This window comes from Anthonomus grandis, chromosome 6 (assembly GCF_022605725.1).
Source record: "Anthonomus grandis grandis chromosome 6, icAntGran1.3, whole genome shotgun sequence".
NCBI classification, from domain to species: Eukaryota; Metazoa; Arthropoda; class Insecta; order Coleoptera; family Curculionidae; genus Anthonomus; species Anthonomus grandis.
This window is the reverse complement of record NC_065551.1, coordinates 28,917,459-28,940,293: the sequence shown is the minus strand read 5'-3', so window position 1 is coordinate 28,940,293 and position 22,835 is coordinate 28,917,459. Positions and strand designations below refer to the sequence as shown.

The 22,835-nt window shown below is 25.0% G+C and overlaps 1 protein-coding gene across 5 annotated transcripts in view; it reads left to right on the top strand.

Annotated features, from left to right (window-relative positions):
* The first annotated feature begins 2,259 nt into the window (after positions 1-2,259).
* The window catches only part of LOC126737690 (uncharacterized), a 279,234-nt gene continuing 258,658 nt past the window's right edge, over positions 2,260-22,835 (top strand). For all 5 annotated transcript variants that reach the window (XM_050442690.1, XM_050442689.1, XM_050442687.1 and 2 more), the window contains exon 1: positions 2,260-2,759. The gene's annotated coding sequence lies outside the window, so the exon portion shown is untranslated. The remainder of the gene's footprint in view (positions 2,760-22,835) is intronic.

Sequence of the window (22,835 nt, the reverse complement as noted above, 5' to 3'; positions counted from 1 at the left end):
ACTCAATATAATTTCAAAATCTATAGCATAACATACCTTACAGAATGTTCATTTTATTCTAGCCAGTTTATTAGAACCATTTTTAATGATTTGATTTTCATTTTCATATTTACCTTCATGGTCTTGATTTAGCTAAGAACAAAAAAATATATATTTTTTACCTTCTTTATCTTTATCCATTTATTTTTAACTTTGTCTCCTTTTTTCTATTTTTGTTTGCATTTATTTAAGATGAATTTCTAAATAGAAGCATGTATCAGTGACATTCTAATACTCTATGATTTTTTTTAAGGTTAGTGGAGACGATATTTACTACCTATAGATCTATGGTAATATATCTATTAGTGATTGAAACTTTAATGAGTCTCGTTGCATTAAAAAGATCTGTACGTCATTTTCCATGAATATTTTTGCTAAAGATTAGTTGATGCATAACTTAATTGGATACTGTTATTAAATAAACTTGTTTGGGATATAAGGTGATAAATATAGTCGAAAAAGTTACTAAGAAAAGTAACTACTTTTTTAAACTATGTATTTACATACAGTCATATATTAGTTTATATAAATATATAGAAAAAACGTTATTTTAATAAAATTTTTTTCAATATCTTTAATTGCGATGGGACTAAAAATAAAATTTTATAAAAAATAACTTATATAAGTTTTATTGAGATAGTTACTAGTTACATATTAAAATATAATTTTCTATTATCCTATTACTATTACTATCAAGATTTCAAAACCTTTTGATTAATATAACTGTATAAGTAAAGAATACGATTATATAATGTACTTTAAAGAGAGGCATTCTCTAATAACATATAAAATACAACTTTTTAATTTCGAAATCTCGTATCTCCTAAAATTCTAAAATACATTGCATAGAATTATATTATAGAATTTTTATCCTATTCTAGCCAGTTTATAAAGAACATAACTAAGGGTCGTTCTCAAATTCATGTCCCTTACCATTATCATTGTTTATATTTAATTAAGAACAATTAAAAAAAACATTATTTAGCAGCCTAATAAAAGAGAATCAGAAAATTAATATTTTCTACCATTTTTGTATTTATCTGGATTTTGGAATTTTCTTCACTTAATCCTATATTTTCTAATTTCTTTATGTTCAATAAATAATTCCTGGATAGAGGGATCTATCAGTGCCATTCACTTACTCTTTCATTTTTTAAGAGCGGTGTTAAAGATTATGATTTTTACTAATAAGGTACGTGTTATAATTTCTATTTATTTTGTGCCATTTAATTTATCGATCTACTAAGTAATTTTCAATATATTCTAGCTAGTTTTTTGGTCCATAACTAATTACTCATTCCAATTAAATTGTTCTTTAATACTCGTTGTCATATATTAATTAGTAAAAACTACTTACTACTACATTTATTTTTTTGTTTTGCTAGTATAATCTGGTATATAAATAAAAAAATATTTTGCCAAACCTAAATTTAAACAAAAAAATCTATTCTTATTTACTTAGAATATAACATAAAAAGAACGACTAAAAAATGGGTTACAATACATTCACCTAAGCATGTTGCTTCCTCATAAATAAAAGTAATTTTGTAGTAGAGAAAATGGCTCACAAGGTTTTTAACACTTTATCAAGTTTATTTAACAGATATCGAGTGTCTTATAAAATAAATAGCGATGAAGTCATTTAATGAGTCTCATTATAATAACAGATCTGTATGTACATTTTGCACAAATATAGGTAGATACATAATTCCATAGAGATTGGTTGATGCATAACTTAATTGGATACTATTATAAAATTAGATTATTCTAGATATTAAGAAATGGATATAGTAGAAAAAGTTAACTATTTGAAAAAAATATTTATTTACGTAAGTTCTAATCACAAAATAAACTATATTAGAACAAAGTATATTTTTATGTCGTTTTAATGATCTATAGTTATACATATGTGCATAATAAAGCTTTATCTAATTTAAACAATTTATCAACATTTAAAGAAATTATTCAAAAATCATTGGAGCGTCCGACTCACCTTGATCACTCGACTTATAGGTATTATAGATAAACATTTATAATTTTTTAAGGACATGCTAAAAACGATGATGTAAAAAAAGATTCAAACTGCTGTAAAGTCTATTGCATTTTCTTTAGTAATTGCATGTTAAATTTAGCTCCTTGAGCAATCTTAAATCAAAAAGGCTAAAACCGAACATTATAAACTTCAAAGTACTTGGCGAGTAAATTACCTTACAAATATCCTCATTTTAACCTATCGTGTGCAAAGTTAGTCGCACACAAGAGCGCCTAGAAATAAAGTCATTCGGCACTTGGCCAACGCTGCGACATTTTAACAAATCTAGCAATCTACCGTTTTTAACAAAAGACAAACAGTCCTCGGAAACAAATACAGAGAACGAACGGGCCGTTCTTCAGTTGTAATTGCTTTACATATTCATGTAGATTCCAATCAGGCACCTCGGAGATCCCCGGTGAAACTCGGCCCCAGATCGGCAGGGAAAACTTGAAACTGACGCGCGGCAAATTTTCCCAGTTTCTTCGGAAATTTCGTGACGGAGTGTGGAGTGGCGCGGGTATAAAAAAATAAGAGTTTTCGCGGTCCGCTATTTTCGACGATTCATGTCGAGTTTTGCGTGTGTTTCGGACTGTTTTATGGTAATTAGTGTATAAACTGGAATTTACCTCGTGATATGAATTTCAAGGAGTTTTTTTTAATGTCTTTTGGATAGACCTGGATAAAGGTTAGTTTGTAGTTTTTTTTACGGTAGTTTATTCTTGTAGTTTAATGCTATGTGCTTTAAATTCTTATGCCAAATAGATTTAATTTTTATATTATATTTTTTTCCTAAAAATCAATATTTGTTAACATTATTTTAAGTACTCCTAGACCTACTAGCAAGAAAATTGTCATCTGTCAAAAATAAATTTAAAAAAATACTTTTGTTTTAATTTTAATTAAATATAATTTAATTTTCTCATATTATTACTACAGGGCGAGGTTAGTTTCAAAGTTGCATCGATTCACTAAATTAAAAACAATTTCTTATATTACTCAAATTTTGTTTACTGAATAAGAAACACTTGAATTATAATACTACACCCTACACAAATTATTCAAAAATGTTGAAAGTTCACTTAACTTTTGAATATATAACTAACCAATCCGTAATTATCCTTAACTACAAATTAGTGCATGTTTTTTGTTTGTTTGCGGGCTTTTATGTTAATATGTCTTTTTCTTTTTGTTGTTTTTTTGGTAAACTCGCCCTGATGATGCCCATTAATAAGAATACGTTTGGAAATGACTACGATTATATCCTACATTACTACTCTCATTATCATATTTACCCAATAAAGTTTTTTCGTTAATTTATAGTCATTTCTGTGACCATAGATTAATGTTTTGTGAGGTAGATATCTTTTGAGTCTATAATGCCTAAAATTATACACTTCTGCGGCCTAAAAAAATTTATAGGTTGAACATTAATGAAAGTATTTTTAATTATTTTGTGTTGAATTTGTCTGCATTATTTAAAATGCAAATGCAAAAAAAAGTAAAACACTTTAAAATTAATAGCCATAGCGGAATATAGGTTAAGCATGAATAAAACAAGAAAAACCTACAATTTACTATCTTAATTTAAATATAAATTGCAATAAAAAAATATTTCCAGTGTACTTAAGTCAAGTTTTCTTTAAGATATAAGTAAGTTTATTATAATATATAATAACTTACAGATACCATTAGTTTTTTTTAGCTTACCTGAATGTGGAAATTTTTATTCAATTTTTATTAGCGTAAAAAGAAATGCACTTTGATACTATGATATAGGTAAAATTAAGTCATCTAGTACAGCATAAATACAGCATACATAATAATAAAATTCATTCTAATTTTTTAAATATGTTAAAGGCAAAAAAATGTAGATTAAATCATTTAATAATATTGATCTTATAAATTTTAATTAAAAAAGTTTTGTTTAAACTAAAATACAAAATACGCTATACTAAACAAATAATTGAACACGGTTTTTGAAAGCTGATCCATCGAAATGGTCCTATTACCTTACAATATAAAACACAGTACAAAATACTGATTGATATTTCAGTTTAGACCCATTAACGAACAGTATGGTATTAATTTTCGTTCATTAAAATTTAATCTGTGGTGTTATTAGAGGTTTAGGACTATGAAAAAATACGTAGAAGGGAACATCAAAAAATGCAAAAATTAAATTTCATTAATGATGTAAAGATGAGGCATTGGATTGGATTAATATCTCCATATATATAAAACTAAGACTACAGATTTTTAAACATGCGATCTATAAGGAATTAAGTTAAAGTTAGTTGTTAATTATAAGAGTAAGCTTAGACTGCTGTAAACTTTAAATAAATTTCTAGATATTAATTAATTGATAAATTATTGTTGGCCAAAAAGAACACAACATTGAATTCGATTTTATCTATATTGCTAAACTTCTTTAATCGTATTGATGCTTTTATCCAACTTTGCATAATGTACTACTGGGGTTTGTGAATTTTTAGATACAATAATAAGGGTCTCTATAGTAATTAAATCCTGCTTATCACAAAGTCATCATCCTTATTTTTAGAAAATTCTCATTAGTTATTATGTTATTGGTGTAATAATTATGTAGTCTCTAATTCCAGAATCAAGAATATATCTCATTTTCTTTTTTAATTCCTTGATCTTCAGGTGATCCAACAAATATATTCTCTGCTGTTTGCTCCAGTTTGTTTTAATGATTTTTATCCGGACGATTTGTATTAAAACAAGATTCTCCCATATCCTGTTGAATTGGTTCTGAAAATTGAGATTCAGACTTCTTAACCCTTAAAATTCGTGCAAATACTTTTAACTTATTGGTTAGAAAATACATTTAGCTTTCACATTTTTTCGATTCAAAGTTTTTTAATAGATGCCAATATTGTCAAGATAACTGATTAAAAAAAACTTTGCTTTATAATAAATATATAATTTATTTAAAGTGATAACAAGTGTTCATTTATCTGGTGCGTGGTACATACCAATTTAAAATCGTTGTTTATAGGAAAACTAACTTAAAGCAAGAGCAGTTTAAAATGCAATAGATAGTGTATCTTATTTAAGAGTAGCCATCTTTTCCAGACTCTGTATGTCTTTATGTAGACTAGGTAAGACATTTTTCATAATTATAGAAATATTTCATCTTACATTCCTACATACCTTATATCCAATTTAATTATGGTTTCTATTTATTTATATATACGGTTTGGCTCATAGACAAAATGAACTTTTTTCACCACATACAAAGTTTAAAACAGAACAATAGTAAATAATTATTGTAGACAATAGTTTTCATTAAAATGGATAAATCCAATGAAATCTAATTTTCACGATCAGTTTGACTGCTCTCGTGCCCAATCCATGTATTGAGTATATATTATTATGTATTAGGTTTATTAGTTCTCATGTTTCTTTTCTTTCTAGCATAGTCAAATATAAATTATCTACAAGATTTTATTGAAAGTTTAATTAAAATATTTGTTCCTTTTTATATGGAAAATTTAATATAAATTGAACATTCATCTATATTTCTTAATAATATAAATATTTATTACAAAAAAGTGCAGGTCGTAGACCCTATCACCGAAACATAATCTTTTGCATGTTTGTTAAATTAAATGAACTCTTCAGCAGTATGTTAAAGTGAAAAGCATCAAAAAAACCTACCATAGATATTTTTTAATTAACTTATCAATGCATTTTTTCTACGATTCACTGGTTCCGAAATATGGTTGACTTATTCTCGAAATGCATTACAACTTACGTGAAATCGATGACTAACCCTAATTTACTCCATATAGGACTCACGAATCATGAAATAAACGTGAAAAAGTGGCGTTTTTATCATTTTCTTAAAAATTAAAAAAACAAAAATTATTTGGGTTTTTTTGTCATGATAAGCGTAAATTAAATAGAATATCTTTTGCATTAATATAGCTAAATTACATATGTAAAAACTATGTGGTTCGCTAAAGTGAAAATAAAATTATTTTGGGCTATAAAATTCAGAAAAATATTTTGAACCAAATTCATCGCAAATGAGTGAATGTGAAGTGAAAAATCACTAAAATAGATTATTTTATTGTTTTTGGTCCTTGTCGTTTGGATTTCGTCCTCATTATAGCGAAATTGTAATTTATAATGCATTTATTTATATTATTTATTTATTTATAACATGTTCTGTACGAATATTACACTTGGCTTATAAAATAGATGAATAAAAATGTTTTACTGATTGTTTGATCTATTGACATTTTCTGTTTATGCATGTTCAATATTTATTCAAGATTTTTCAGCGATATAAAAAAAATAAGAATCAGTTTATTAGAACTATCCATGCTGGATTATAAATGCATGACTTATGATAGAGTAAACAATAATTAGTAGACCCATTTTAAACCATGTTTATTTAAAAAACCATTTATTATTTATATATTTACAAATCAAACAATCATTTTATAAATTTATTTACTATTTTTGAAGATATATTAACAAAAATTGATAATTTTGTCGAATTTGTTTTTCTTTACATATTTTTTTTGAATCATATTAAATTTTTTAGTATGTTAGGATAATCTTTGGTTTTACATTCCCATTTTTTTAAAAATTACAAAGAAATCTCCTCTGGGGAACTCTTTTCTAGAACATCACTTTTATAGGAAATTTTCTATATTTAGAAAACAGTGATTCTCAAATTAAATCATAATAAATGAATTCCTGCATGAAAAAAAATAATTTTTATTAACACAAAAACACGCTCCAACAAAAACCAAGACTTAGCACTAAGATGCAGCAGTATTTTTTAAGTTTGTTTGTTAAAATAAATTACAATTTTTAACAATCTAATATTAGTATTTATAAAGGGGTGTGACCAACCAAAATTTTATTTAAAACTTCAATCTCACATTTCATTAGTTTTTCAGTATAATCAATATTAATTGCTTAATTGCTTTAGATGATCATTAATTTATATTACAGGGTTGAAAGAAATGCAAAGTTTTGTTTAAAAATAACGAAAATATCACAATAAAATTATATTTTCTTTAAAACAAATTTTTATGCTGAAAGTATCAATTCAACTATGATCCTTTTTTTAAATATAATATTTTTTAGCAGTTACTATAATTAATATTGCTACCACTAATTGAGAAAATTATAATTGGTGATATGCACCTTAAATAGAATTAGTCCACCAATAATATCAATTATTTAATTAAAGTCAATCATTTTTGAGGCACTAGAATTATAACAAATATTGACAAAACCCCTTCATTTGTTATCCCTGATAACAGTTATTTAGTTTTATCTATGTTTAGGGAAAAAAATAAAAGATACATTATATTTGGCTTGCAGCAAAAAATCCTTAGGAAAATATTCGTTTTAGAAATTATACATAAAATTTACTCTATTATTTTACAAAAGCTAATGATAGTAATGTTTTAATGAATTTATTAAATTACCTAAAAGATATTAATTCCATCACAAAACAAACAAGAATTTTTTTTAAATATAAATTTAATTAATTTGTTTGCAGCAATTTTCATAAATATTATTTATATAATTTATGAATTGTTAAAATAATATTGAAATATTTATTTTAAATGGTAGTTATCTCATCAATAATATTATGTTTAAAAATTAAATAAATAATAATTTAGTTACCAAATTTAGCCAAAAGCAAAAATAATACTATATTAATTTCGTTAAGAGGCCAACTCGTACAGTTTTATTCAAAATACAATGTGTATAATCAATATTCTATTCTCTATTTTACGTCAAGTAAAAGCTGTTTAACGTAATAAAGCTAGATTAAAAATAAAAAAGTTAATGGTATGTTTATAATCGATTAACCAAGCATCGATGATTAAGTACTTTCGTTAATATTCGGGTTCAATTTTATTTAGAATTAAATCATTTTCAAAATATGTCCTTGTTAATCTTGTTTGGTCCCATAAAAAAAAATCCAAAAAAGGCATTTTTTTGAAAGATCTTGTAAATCGTGTCCCTAATTTGTAGGTATTTAAATTATTAATATTGATAATATATTTTAATGTCTTTTATTTATTTACGGACAAGTAAAAAAGTCAATAATAGTAAACTTCTAAGATCATTATTATTAAATAAAAATGTTGCAGCAGAAATTAGTACATTTCCAAAAAACTAGTATATAAGAGAACCACATTATAGATAATTAGTTAGTTTTTTTATAATTAATTTGTTATTATAAAATAATTCTTAAAAAAAAAGTTACATCAATAACAATGCTGACAATGTTATGTGCTCACTAATAATGACAACAAACTTATTAAGCTGAAAAAATATTATCGGTTAGACCCCAGAGCTTTAATTAAATATTGAATTCCAAATATAGATTTAGGATAGTAATTGATACACGGTATTGTAGGATTATAGCAAATTCAATTATTAATATCATCTTGTATCTGATTTAATTAATACTAAGCTTCCACTAATTGAAAAAACGATTTCGCAGAAATTCAGTTTATCTTAATCAACAGTAGGCAATAATTATTTTTATTATCCAAACGTTTGCCTCTGTTTAAAATTAAATTTAATAGTTTCAACGTATAATAAATGCACTTACATAGGATAAAGCAAAATTATTTATTTTATTACCTGTCTAAAGATAAAACTAAAATAAAAATTTATTACTTGCAAAATAAAGTATAATAACAAAACGGTTGCTGTGGTCGTTAAGGTACTTATAAATAATAGTGCTTTTAAAGCCACATGTAAGATATAAATCTTATTCAGAGAACTTTTATTACAGTCCGGCAAGGGGACCATTTCCATAAATCCAGTCTCGCTTTCCGTAGCTATTTTTCAGTTTCTATATATCCGCATAGGGAAAAATATTATTAAAACTGTTTAAAGACGGTTTTAAATTGATACTTTTGTTATATTAAGGCTCGTAAATTTAATTGTTACGCAACGTGTTAAGTTATTAAGGCTGAATAAGTTGATGGAAATCCTAAGCTAATCAAGGTAAAATATGCACTCAGGGAAGCAAGAATAAAGGAGTTAATTCCCCCTTATATTCTAAATAATATCATTTTAGGAAGTTGGTTTATGGCTTTCTCATAATCTTAAAAAGAATCAGAAATTAAGTGAGTTTTCATTGTGTTAATTTTTTAAATTAATTTTGGACTATATTTTGTTTTTAATGTATTTTTAATCGTATCGTATACATTTAGATTATGCATGAAAATTCCAAATACCAGTAAGATTAATGTTAAAAATTTAAAAAAAAATTATTTCAGTAATTAAAATATAGTTAGCAGTTTCTCTGGTAGAATGTAGGTATTTTTAAGGAATTATATAATATGAAGTTCATGTATGTCAATCCAATATTATATTTTAGTTTTAATTAATAAAAGTAAAACCTGATTTATGTTTCATGAATTTAATTGTACCTTAACATGTTTATTTGGGTTAAATGACTCGTTGAAATCCTTAAATAATTAAGAAGGACCCGTGCTCTTCTCATGGAAACAAGAATAAGGGGCTTCGGTCTCCTTCACATTCTAAACAATATTATTTTACGAAATTATCTTCTACTTCTTTGTAATTTTGAGAAAAAACAGAAACGAAATGAGTGCTTTATATTGTTATTTTCGAACAGGGAAACTCGAAATTATGATTTTGTTTTTGACAAATTCATATGACTGATTTTGATATTAAATTACTGAATTAAATTTGAAGCCATGTTTGTCATTTATTTTAATGTTTGAAAAACACTTTTATAACTGTTTATGTGTCAATATATATTTATATACATAACAAAAATATTTCTTATAATATTTTTTTTAATTACTTGAAAAGTTCTGGTAGAAAACTTTTACAGGCACCCAAATCAAAAAAAATCTAATATTATTATTAATATTCTTGTATTCATTTTAAATTTTTATTAACTTAATAATTTTTAAATTTTATTATATCCATTTTAGTTATGCAAAATGTAATAATAGTTCAAGAGTTGAAATTAATAAAATTGGTTATTCTAGTAAGGTCAATTTAGGGTTTCAATATACTAGTCTAAAAATGATGACGTTTAAAATGACCTTAGATGACTGCTTTTGCAACAACTCGATTTATAAAAAAAAAATACTGCGACAACTAAATAAACTCAAAATTCTGTATAGTTAAGTTTTAAGTTATTTAAAGTTCAAAATTTCTTATAATAAATTAAGTAAGTCAATAAGAATAATGTATAAATGCAACAAATTATAAGTCGGTATATTATTTACAATAGTTTAAATTAATTTTTATAAATAAATCTATAGTTCTTATATCTCAGAGGAATTACATTATATTGTATATATTATATGAACTGAATCAATTTGTGTTCTGGAAAAATATAGCAAATTTTTTGCGTCTGTACATACGTTAGTTTCTATCTACAAATGTCCACAAGGTAAAAATTCTTTTATGGTTGTTTATAAATTGTTACAGAAACTAAAATAAAACTCAGGCTAATTAATTGAAAACCAATTTCAAAATGAGCTTACATAGCTTCAACAATCAATCTTTATTAACATGTAGTATTTGAGGAGTAAATATGATTTACGGATGATATTAAACCTGAAATCTACCTAATCTTGTGGAAATAAATTCTTAAGTGTATCATATCCATTTAGGTTATGCCTAAAATTGTATCAAATGCATAGGAACATATCTTAAAAATAAAATTTTCGTAAGTATAACAAATTAATTTTCTATTTTACTCCGTATACTAGTGTATGACTAGAATTATATTGTTTCTGGGTTTATCTGGTTATTAGTATTTAATTTTTTATTGGTAATGGACTTTAAGGACACAGTTTTTTAAATCTATATCTTAAGTATATTAAAATAAAATATATTTGAAGAAGCTTAAAACCATAGTTATTCTTCTAATCTACTGCAAGATACCTAAAGACGGATTTAGCATTTGGGGATTACAAACAACTTCAAGATTTTGTAATATTAGCAGTAATGAATGAAAAAAAGGCATTTCTTTAACAGAAATTTAAAATTGATCCAAAAGATTTTGGGATAATATTAAAATTACTAAATATTTATAGCACGTTTGCTTTTAGACAAAATATTTATTTAGACTAGTTTATCTAAACTTTGAAAGTCACTCAAAATAATTTCTTAAATTAAAAGTAATACTAAGTTTTTGATTCCATAGATCTAAAAATTATTAATCTTGTGACTCCTTATATTACTCCATACTTTACATCTATAGTAAATTATTGTACGAAGTTTTTTGTATATTTAAAAGATTGGAAACGAGCTGATAAACTTGGTCTTCCCAAAGTTCGCACCTCAATCACATCGATGCTCTATCGCCCAATAAGTATTCTCCATTATTTTCGAGGAATTAATTTACGTTGAATTTAATGAATTTATCATAAATAGGCACTTGCTACCAGCAACACATTTTGAGTTTCGTACAAACCACAGTACCATTGGAGCTCTAATTCAAGTTAGTGTCAATATTTTTACAGGTTCTGATGAAGGAAAGACAACGGTATTGGTACTGTTAGACTTTACCCGTGCATTTGCTATTTTGGATCATTCCGTTTTATTAGCAAAACTGAAATATCTTGGACTTCATAAATCTGGCATTAAACTGTTGAAGCAATATTTATTAAGAAGCAGTTCGCTGACGATACGCTATTAGTTTATTAAGTTTAATTAAAATTATACTGACGAGTGAATACAAGCTATAAATTTAGATCTTTGAAGTATACTAGAAATATATGAAGAATAATTAAAACATACTATTAAATTCTTCTGGTAGCTTATGTACTTATATGAAATTCCTCAAAATTTTCAATTGCACTTAATTTACCCTTTAAAATCTAAGCCACGTCATGAAAACAGAAACCATCGAAGGTCTGCTGGCCATTCAACAGCTAAAAAGTAATTTTGATTTGTTCAGGGATTTATCTGCTTTGTGCTGGTTTAAAAATGGGACCCAGGATTAAGGATAAAAAAAGGAGGGACAGATAAAGCAGCGTGGATTTTACGAAAACCGCAAATTTCACTGAATTTGTTTTTAGAGACCGGCGCGAAAAAAACTTGAAGCTTTTAAGAACCGCCGAATAATTTATAAAAGGTTAGTAAAAAGGTAAATAAATTCTTGTTTGTGAGTGCCGAGAGGTTTTCCGGGCATTTTCAAAAGGACAAAAATGATAAAATGGAACCGTATTAAAGAAAATAGGTGAATACGATAAGCTGTAATAGTTTTTTTCATCTAATAACGTGTTAGATTTTCAAAAACTTCAGAATAAATAATAATAATAAGGCGCATAAAGATATGAAGAACAAGTTTTAAAAATAAATATACTGTTTGTTAATGTGCTTTGCTTTTTGTAAAGTAAGTACACTCAAACGACAGCATAACTTCAATTTTAAGAAAATGTCTCGACAACTACTTAAAACTAACTTAAAAGAATCTGAGATATTACCAAGCTATTTTATGATTTATTTTCATTATATAACATTGTAATTTTATATTAAAAAAATGTATAATTTTTTTTATTTTTTTAATATCTTTTATGAAACTTACTCTATATGAATATTATTGACTAAGATATTATTATGAAAATTTCTAACAAGTTGCATAAGGTAATTATTTGAATTACTTTTTAATAATATTTAATTAAAACAACATATCAATAATTACATTTAAATAAATTTGTTTTGATCTATTATACATTAAATTTAATACTTATTCTTCAAAAATACCTTGTTATTTATTATTTATTTAATAATAGAGAGTAGGTTGTTTGGACAGCTTTTAGATTTTGAGTTTAAACTGCTATATTATGATCCTTGCTTTCTTTTTAATATTTTTCAGAAAATTTTTGAAAAAGATATTTAATATGATAGGATTTCTTATACAAAAATTAAACTTCTTTACTTAGATAAAACGTACAAAAATGTTGACTTGTAAACCTTATTAAACTTTAGCCTATTTTTTAGTATAACTTGTCTTATATAACATTACCCTGAACTTTGGTAAATTGGTTATTTGTCAAGCGTTATTAAATTGTTATTGTCTAATAATTAATAACCCATAAGTCCTTTTATGTAATAGTTAGGCTTTAATTAATCACCATTAGGCATTTTATAGTAAAATCTAACAGTTCATTAACAATTTTTAATAAAAAGATGGTGTAATATTTTAAAATTACGTAACAAAAAAAATTTAAATAGCCTAGATAATACACCTTCTTTCATTTGTTAAAAAAAAGGCTGATAAAAAATGTTTATAATATTTTTAGTTGTTCTAAAACAGACTTGTCATTATTTATTTAAGAATTTTGGAAAAAACTTTTTACCAAACTTCTCAATCATGTAATTAAAGTGGTGGCCTAATTGTACAAGCTTATGGAGAAATCGTTAATTATAATAGAAATAGAAATATATATAGAGATATAGATATAGAATATATATAGAAATCGTTAATTATAGGTTAATTTACGGTTTAAAAATTCATAAGCAGGAAATAATATGCTGGTCTGACAAGGAGGACGAATAACATGAAATATTTTAATTTTTTTTTTTGCTTCTAAGAAATAAATTTATTATATCGGTAAAATTTATCATGAAAAGTGTATAGCGTCCATTAAAGTTATGCTCAAAAATTGTGTAAAATAGTTGCAAACAAAACTAAAAATGAAGCTTCTGGTAAATATGACAAAATACATTTTTCCTTCTAGTCCGTATATTGAGTAGACTTGTAACGTATGTTGTAATATTGCAGTCTATTTCTGAAAAAAAACCAATTTTTTATTGATAATGGACTTTAAGCAAATTGTCTTTATCTTAAATAAATTAAATTGTAAATCAAATTAATGGTAAAGTAAATATTATTATATTTTGTATATTAACTCAAAACCATTACTTGAAAATTAAACCATTACTATTAAGAGTGATTTTAAATAACCCAAATAATATATCATCTTTTATTAATTAAAATAAAAAGTCCGATACTAAAAACTACTGTCATCATCAATTCTAAGTTTGGAAAATCTTTTACCGAGTTTCTTATTAATCATAGTTAATTATAATAATGCTTTTTTATTTTTAAAGTACGCTAATGCAAATTTTTTATTTTTTAAAGTGGTTTATTGAGACATTTGTGCTATAAATGAATAATATGTTTTATATTCATAGCTACTAAATTTCAATAAATATATGATTAAAATATACTTATGAACGGTTCAGAACTTTAATTTATCATATATCTATTTTAATCTACCTATTGATAAAATCCAATATATATTTTCATTTTCTTTATAGGGTTATTATTAAAAAAAAAACAATGAATTTTGAGAAGCCGATAATATCAATTAAGAATAAGAAGTTTAAATCAAATTAAATTTCATATAAATTATTATAAATAAATATGTTAGAGATAAGACAAATTATAAAAATCTTGCGTTCTTTTTTCATTTTTCAAAATTTAAGAATATATAATTCATAATTATATATGTATTTTATATAAATTCTACCTAATGGAATGTTCTTCTACGTTTTATAATTTTCATATTTATTTCAGAACTTTTTTTATTTTTATTTTCAAATATCATTGAATATATCTTTATATTGCAAATTTTTGTTTGTAATAATTGAAGTTTATTTCTTTTCATATATTATTTTTAATGACGTATTTTGTATTATATTTTTCTTAAAATCAGAAAGGAAATATTGAAGATACCAAAATAATACTAGTACTATACTGGTAGAGAAACATATCAAATTAAAATAGTTCATCATAGTAATGATTAAATATAGTTCACTTTTAAAATTATTTTTAAAAGGCTTTTATCCTTTATAAAAGTCCCCACAATAGTAGGGCTTTGATTAAGCTTTTTATGGTTGGTATTCAAGTTGAGATTAAAATTGTCAACCTATAATATATAGGTTGACAACTTTTAAGAAATAAAGAATTTCTATTATTAAAATCATACATCTTAAACTACTTAAGCTTCCTAGGCTTCCACATATTTTATTACGATATCTAACCCAATCCTGTCGAAAGCAAAGTTAATCAATTTTTTATACTATCTAAACTAGTCTTCCCTTATCAGACATGCACAAGTGTCGACTTTCTAACTTTATTAAAATTCTATAAGACGTTCAGACGCTACAGCGATTCGTTTATATATTTAGAGCGTTCCTAATCAATCTAATCCTTCTAAACATTTCTACAACAGTGGGATTAACAGTTTTTTTTTCTGGCTTAGTTTAATAAAAAAAATATGGAAAAAATCCTAATTGCAAAATATGTATATAATTTTTTAATTAAAATATTTTTCTTTTATGTTTACTTAAGCACATTCCAACAGTGAGCACGTTAAAAGTAGCCAATTTTGTATTCTTGTTGTCTCTTTAGCAGAAAAAGTGAGAAATCAAAAATCATTTCTCTCATTATTAATTTCCTTTCCAAATGCTTAAAATAAATAATGCACATATTCATGTAGACTTTAGTCATTCAACGTACAATTCCAGACATTCGAATAATACTCCTATAACTTACCAAAAGTAAAAAGAGGCATTTCGTAGTCTCCTTTTCCACGACACAAAACTTTATATTTTAACAAAAGATTTCTTGGCGTGACCCAATTTTCAATTATTAAAATCAGCTTTGCCTAGTTAAAATTTAAATTCTTCGGGACGCGATTTTCGTGAAGGGGACAATTGAATTACATCTCGGGAAAAGAATTTCCTAAATTTCTTAAAATACACTTTTCTTGTTTGGTTTTTTAATAAAGGTTTTAGCTTGTTAACGGCCTGCCCTTTTACGCTGCTATTTTCTTAAAAAAAAAAAGAAAAGTGTGAAACCAGAATAATTGGGGGAACGGCTTGAAAATAATTTATTATTATTACGTTTACACATTTTATTTTAACATGTCAAATATAAGCCACCTCATTTTGAAAGTTGTATCAAAATGATTAAGGATAATTTTGATTGAATATCTAACATTTGTCTCTAAGAGTCGAATAATAAAATTTCGTTTTATGTCTTTTTCGACTAATATAAAAGCTTTTATATCTAAAATCTTAAATAATAATTTGCATGCTAATCTTTTGGGTATATTATTGATCTTTGTATTAAAATTTTTCCAAAACTTGTTTGCAAGGAAAAATGTATTGAGTTCTCAATAATATATAACTCATTCTAAGAAAAATACTTGTGATTTTTAATAAATTAATACTGACTTAGACCATTGAGTTACAAGTTTTTATAATTAAGCATGACATAATATACACTTTGACTTATTCAACTGAACGCGTTTAAATTAAGGAAATTTGACACTAAATTAAAATAATTTTATGAAATATCGTCAAATTATATTTCGATAATCAAAATAATTTTGGCGCCCAACATGTGGGTTTTAAAAAAAGTGATTTAAGTCAAACAGCGTTTTAATATTAGACGAATACACTTATTACACTAGTAATATTCGCTTTATAACTTTAATTTTAAAACAGGTTAATTTTAGTCAAAATGTATAAACATTGAACTATTAAACCTAATGTAAATTAATTGATCTTAATAATTAAATAAATTTTGGCGTTCGTTTAACTTAAAGTTCTGTATACATTAAAAAAAATCAACCGTAAGTTATATCGTGTGTTTTAAATTAAGTTAATTCGATACTAAATTGAATTAATTTTATGAAATATTGTCAAATTATATTTCGATGATCAAAATAATTTTGGCGCTCGATATGTGGGTTTAAAAAAAAGTGATTTTAAGTCAAACAGCGTTTTAATATTAGATGAATACACTTATTACACTATATATTTGCTCTATAACTTTAATTTTAGTCAAAATGTATAAACTTTGACCTAAAAAACTTAATGTATCATTGATCTTAATAATTAAATAAATTTTGGCGTCCAACCGAAGTACAGAACCTAAAGTTCTGTATACACTAAAAAAAATCACCCGTAAGTTATATCGTATATTTTAAATTAAGTTAAATCGATACTAAATTGAATTAATTTTATGAAATATTGTCAAATTTTATTTCGATAATCAAAATAATTTTGGCGCCCAACATGTGGGTTTTAAAAAAATTATTTTAGGTCAAGTTTAGTATCAGATGAATACACTCATTACACTAGTAATATTCGCTCAATAACTTTAATTTTAAAATAAATTAATTTTAGTCAAAATGTATAAACTTTGACCTAATAAACTTAATGTATCACTGATCTTAATAAATTTTGGCGCAACCTTAGTACAGAGTAGTTCTGTACTAAGAAATTACATCAGTGAAAAATCACCCATAAGTTATATCTAATTTATGGTACTAGAGTTTGCTGCAAAATTAGCAAGCGTTTGTGAAAACTGCAAGGTTCAATATTTAATAGTAAGGGCGACACTCTACAATTATATTCAAAATATCACACAGCATATATAATATATTTTAATTTAAAGGTAAAAAATCAACTTACATATAAAACATATTGTTACTTAAACTACTAATTTAATTTTTTTTTTTACATTTTCCTAAATAAAAAAATATGCTTAAAAGGAAAGCACCAGACCTCCTTTCATTTTAAAACAAGGCAAGAGCGCCATTTTATTTTACCATCCCAGCAAGAAATATGATGAGTAACAACTGGCTTATATGAGCGTATTTCTATATAAAAGGTCTTATACACTCGGGCTATAGACCCTTTCAAACTTTTATTATAGACCAAACCATTGTTTCCATAAGCCCGTTCCCTTAAGGAAAATTCAAAATCGGTATTGGCCATCTCCAGTTTCTATATTAATATTTGCTTTTTTTTTGTTCGAGATTTCCTTTTTTTGTATTAAAAAAATTATTTATACAAATTTAAAAGAAAAATTTATTCAGCAAAAATGTAAGGTAGCCTCTTTTAAATTATCGTAATGGATTAACCTTAAATTAATTTGATTTTTTGCGTATAATTGTAAAAAAAAACCCTCGGAGTTTAAACAAATATAGTCTTTAAAAACAACTGAAATTTATTTAAAAATTTACAATTTCCCTTTAACTAAATATTTTGACTGTGTGCTTTGAAATCGTATTTTCAAGAGCTTTTATTTCATATATGCAAAATTGATTTTAATAATTGAAAAGTGGATCCGGAAAATCCTACTGAAAATCTAAAAAGGATGGTTATGTATCTTCTCCTTCCTCATATACTTTATAAAGGTTATTAATAAATTCCATTTTCTTTACATATTAATATGTATGTTTTTTCGTTCCTATTTGATATAGAACTTTTGATGATTTACATAATTATGAGGAGAATATTTACAATTAATTATGAGGTAAAAAAATTCTATTATTTAATTTGTAATGATGGTTGTATTAAAATTTAAGAGAAAAGTTAAACTGATTTTGAACTTGCAACCCAAATCTTTAAATTATAGCTAATGATAATACTATAAATCCTTAATAGCTATAATTGAGGATTAAATAAATGTAATTATAATTAGCATATTATAAACTAAAATGAAAACTAAAGAAATATTTTCAAAATAAACATATTTTCAGCATAATTATTTTCTTCATAAATATCTTCTATTTTATAAATTTGATTTTTAGAGGTAATAGAAATCCATTTAAAAAATCTTTTATAAATCTGAGCAGTGTCAGTTTAAGGAATTCCTGGGACAGGTTCATTTGCATATTAATTATGAAATAAAAAGTATTACTGAATAGCATGCAAATCACGGTTGACAAGGGTATAAAAAAATCTTCTAATTTTCATGACTTGAAATTAAAAAAAGGTAGACTCGACTTGCTAATTAACAAATAGTATTTCGAGCTTGTGGAAATATTAGTCAACTAACAAATATCTGGTATAGGCAATCTTGTTTAATGATAGTCAAGCTGTTTAAAATATTGAGTAAATTATGGGGTATATTAAATATAATTCCACTAAATAGCTACGAATTTACCACAACAAAACTAATTTGGGATATACTCCTTAACTAAAACATATTTTTAAGTAGAAACCTCACTACAATTTGTGTAAAAGGGGTTTAGTTACATGTGACCTACATTGGTAAGTTTTGAATATTTATAATTTAAATATAAATGGCCTGTATATTGCTCTCTATTTATTTTATTTCATTATATACCCTAAAGAAAAGTACGACGAATACTTAAAAGCTTAATTAGCTTTTTGTTTCACTGCATCTTCACAAGCCGAAAATCGTTTTCTTCAGCTGTATAAGTTAGTTTTATTAACATAAATTTTTACATAACTTTTAGAAAATTTTAATTTAAGAATATATAACATTGTCGCCAATTTAATACAAGACTGGTAAGCTATTTCTTTAGTCGATATAGATTAGAAAAACTACTTCAGACAATCGATCATTTTGGTGGACGTTTCGATTTGTATGAGATTATAATCAAGTCTAAAATAGTCAGAAAAAATACAAATAAAACTTGTACGAATCTTCGAGTTTAGTTTTAGGAATAATACATCGACTACAGGTGCAGCATGTGAACTGTATCGTTAAAATGTTTCCTAACTTATCTAAATCCTTTAACTTCTATACATAAGTTATATTATGCAAAAAAATAGCCTAGGCACTAGTATAACTTTAATTTACCTTAATTTAGAACTATCTATTAGAGCTAAGACTAGTGACAAATATATCAGGGAAGAGGTATGTCTTACTTTGTATGTGTATGATATTATCTCTCAAATCCTCCTATCCTCTTTTAAATATAATTTAACTGGATATTATTAACGTTTTCTAATACTTATTTCAAATTACAAATTCAATATTATTATTGTCAATATGCATAACTTAATTGGGTACGATTGTATAAAATCACTCCCTAAATAACAGAGTAATATTTTTTCATATGATTTATAAACAAAGATTAGTATCACGCAATAAATTCAATGGGACTCATCTAAGGCGCGTTATCGTTACGCATAATCTAAGTGGATATAAGGGACGTTTTCTATTACTTATAATATTTAGTTTATTGATTGTTTTAGTTCTTAAATTCATTTTGGTAGTTGGTCGTTAAGTATTCCTTATGATAACATTAAAGATTTGATGGTCATTTTGTTATTTTTTTAAGGTTTTTTGCAGATATGATCTTGTGACTTGTGATAAATAATAAAAAAAGTCAATGTCTTGATATTTTTAGAAAATGCCTAAAGAGCCATTAAAGTCTTCAGAAATCAATAATTACCAAAAAGTTTAGGTCGTTAAAAAGTGGTAAAGGTTCGTTAGACCGTAAGGCTTTATCTTTAGGACTAAAGGAGATATACAACCAAGAATTGGTACAAAGAAAAAATATTTTAACTTACCTACTTAATTAGATGATGACCTACTAACTAAGACTAAAATCACTTAAAATTATTATTACCCTCTTCTTAATAGTACAACCCTGTTCATATTTTAAAGATCACAGAAAGTAATGGAACAGCCCTGAAAATATAAAAGTTTAAATGGATTTTATTATGCACTTTAAAAAGGGAAGCGGTACGTTTAAAAGTACATTGAAATTTTTCACGTTTAATAGCTTTCAATATATACGCTGGATTTAACGCGTCTGACTTATATTCGGAATAGTTAAAAAGCGAGGAGTGATAAAGTCATGCTTCGGTGCGGCAAACCTGAAAGGGAATATAACTTTCATCTTGTCCTCTATAGAAGTTCATAGTCACATTCAGGCTTGTGACATTTTCAAAATCAAACTGTTCTAAAATGAGAATCAGCGTTAATGTAATTAAAATCAGGAAACCGAATTAAATAAGGTCGGTGAAATTATATTCTTAGTGTGTGGAGGCTTTAATTAAGTTGTCATGTTACTTTATGTTGGAGTTCCGCAATACCTTTTCTATATACAATAGCTGATAGATAAATAGATACAGGAGATAAAAATTTATATGTACATTTATTTTTAAATTTAAACTTAATTTTTTTTAATATATTAGAATGAGAAATAAAGATAATATAAATGAAAAATGCATACCATAGATCTGATATTGCAAAATATATGAAACAATAATTAAATATAATATGTAAAAATATGAAATCAGCCATTTTTTTTTTATAATTTTAAAGTAGCATCGAAACTGTTCAGTTAAGCAAATTGCTCCAATTAAATTTAATATATATTTTCAGTTATTATGATCCTAATACCTCTATAAAAATTTCATTTTGTACAGTTGCTATACGCAAATCAAGTTTATTTCGTAATAAAAAAGTTGGTTTAAAGAAAGTTTTTAATTTTCAGTAAACGTTTTTATTCGTCTAACCTACGGCACTTAGCTAAGCGAGTTATTTTATGGCTGTTAAGCCAACTTCGAACATTCTTTTATACTATACTTTTATGCACGTATTTTATTTTTCAATATAAAAGCGGAATTACCGCTCATAAAATTTGAATTCGTTAGTAATTTTAGCATATAATGAAGTTCTCATTTAGAATATATAATAAAATTTTTATAATTATTAATAAATATTCAGGTTAACTGAAAAATCTAAATCGGTATTCTGTTTAATGAGTCAGTGATTTACGAGTTACTTGTTTGGATTTTGCTGCATAATCAATTTTTTTTCCTATTAAAATCAGATTTATTCATAAATATTACAAGTATATTTGAGGTAAAAGCTACATTTACCTTCTAAAACACTTTAACAAAAGCATAAAAATGTAAATTGAGTATTTTAACGAGATCTAAAGAAATGAAAAAAGCTATTTTTATAATTTCTTTTTATATTAAATTTACAAAATGTAGTAATTCTACTAAACTATATATATGGGACACATATCATTTCTAAAATTTTCATTGGCATTAAAAAAAAGTCAAAAATATTGATTAAGGCTTACGTAAATAATCCGGAATTGCTACTTTACATTAAGACATAACTTAAATGGACGTAGCACACTTTTTATTATTATGTCTAATAGAGCACACACATTTGAAATAGAAAGGTATTTGTGAAAAAGTAAAAATTATGAAACTCGTTTAATCCATAAAAAAATATAATACTTAATCAAACTTAAAAATTTAATTGAAAAATTCCTTTATTTTAATTTTCGTTAGCTACAAAATGCCATAGTAATATTAAAGAGCAGTAAAAAAGTTATATGTTTTTATGTATTTAATTTGAATTAAAAATAAATAAATTATATTAAAAAAATATCTTTATTTCAGCATTGTTTCCAGGGAAAATCACTGTTATAATTTTTTATAATTATTTACAATTTAGTGATATAAAAATATATATATTTAAAAAACGACCTGAGAATTATCTTAATATTGCATGGAATTTTAGTATAGCTATTATATTGATTACAATAAAAAGATCAATTACATATACAGTAATAGTAAAAGTTGCATAGGTAGATAAAACATTTTAGATTGCTTTAACTTAAAACTGCAATCAGTTACCAATATCCAATAATTACATTTTATACATCTGTACTTATAAAATGGAAAATATGAAAATAAAAAAAAGTTTTATTCAACATTTTAATATTGTCTGTTGAAATTGAACTATTGAAGCTTAGCCAAAACATCTTCCAATACTAGCAAATCCATGTCGTGGTTAAAACAGTAAAATTGAACATTTGGATTAAGAGAAGACGGTAATCCTACCTTAAACCGTATCTATTTTTAAATTTCTGGCTCCAATATAAACCATATTCCCCTAAATAGAACCTACATTCTAAAACTCGATTTTTCATGTGTAATTCACCTA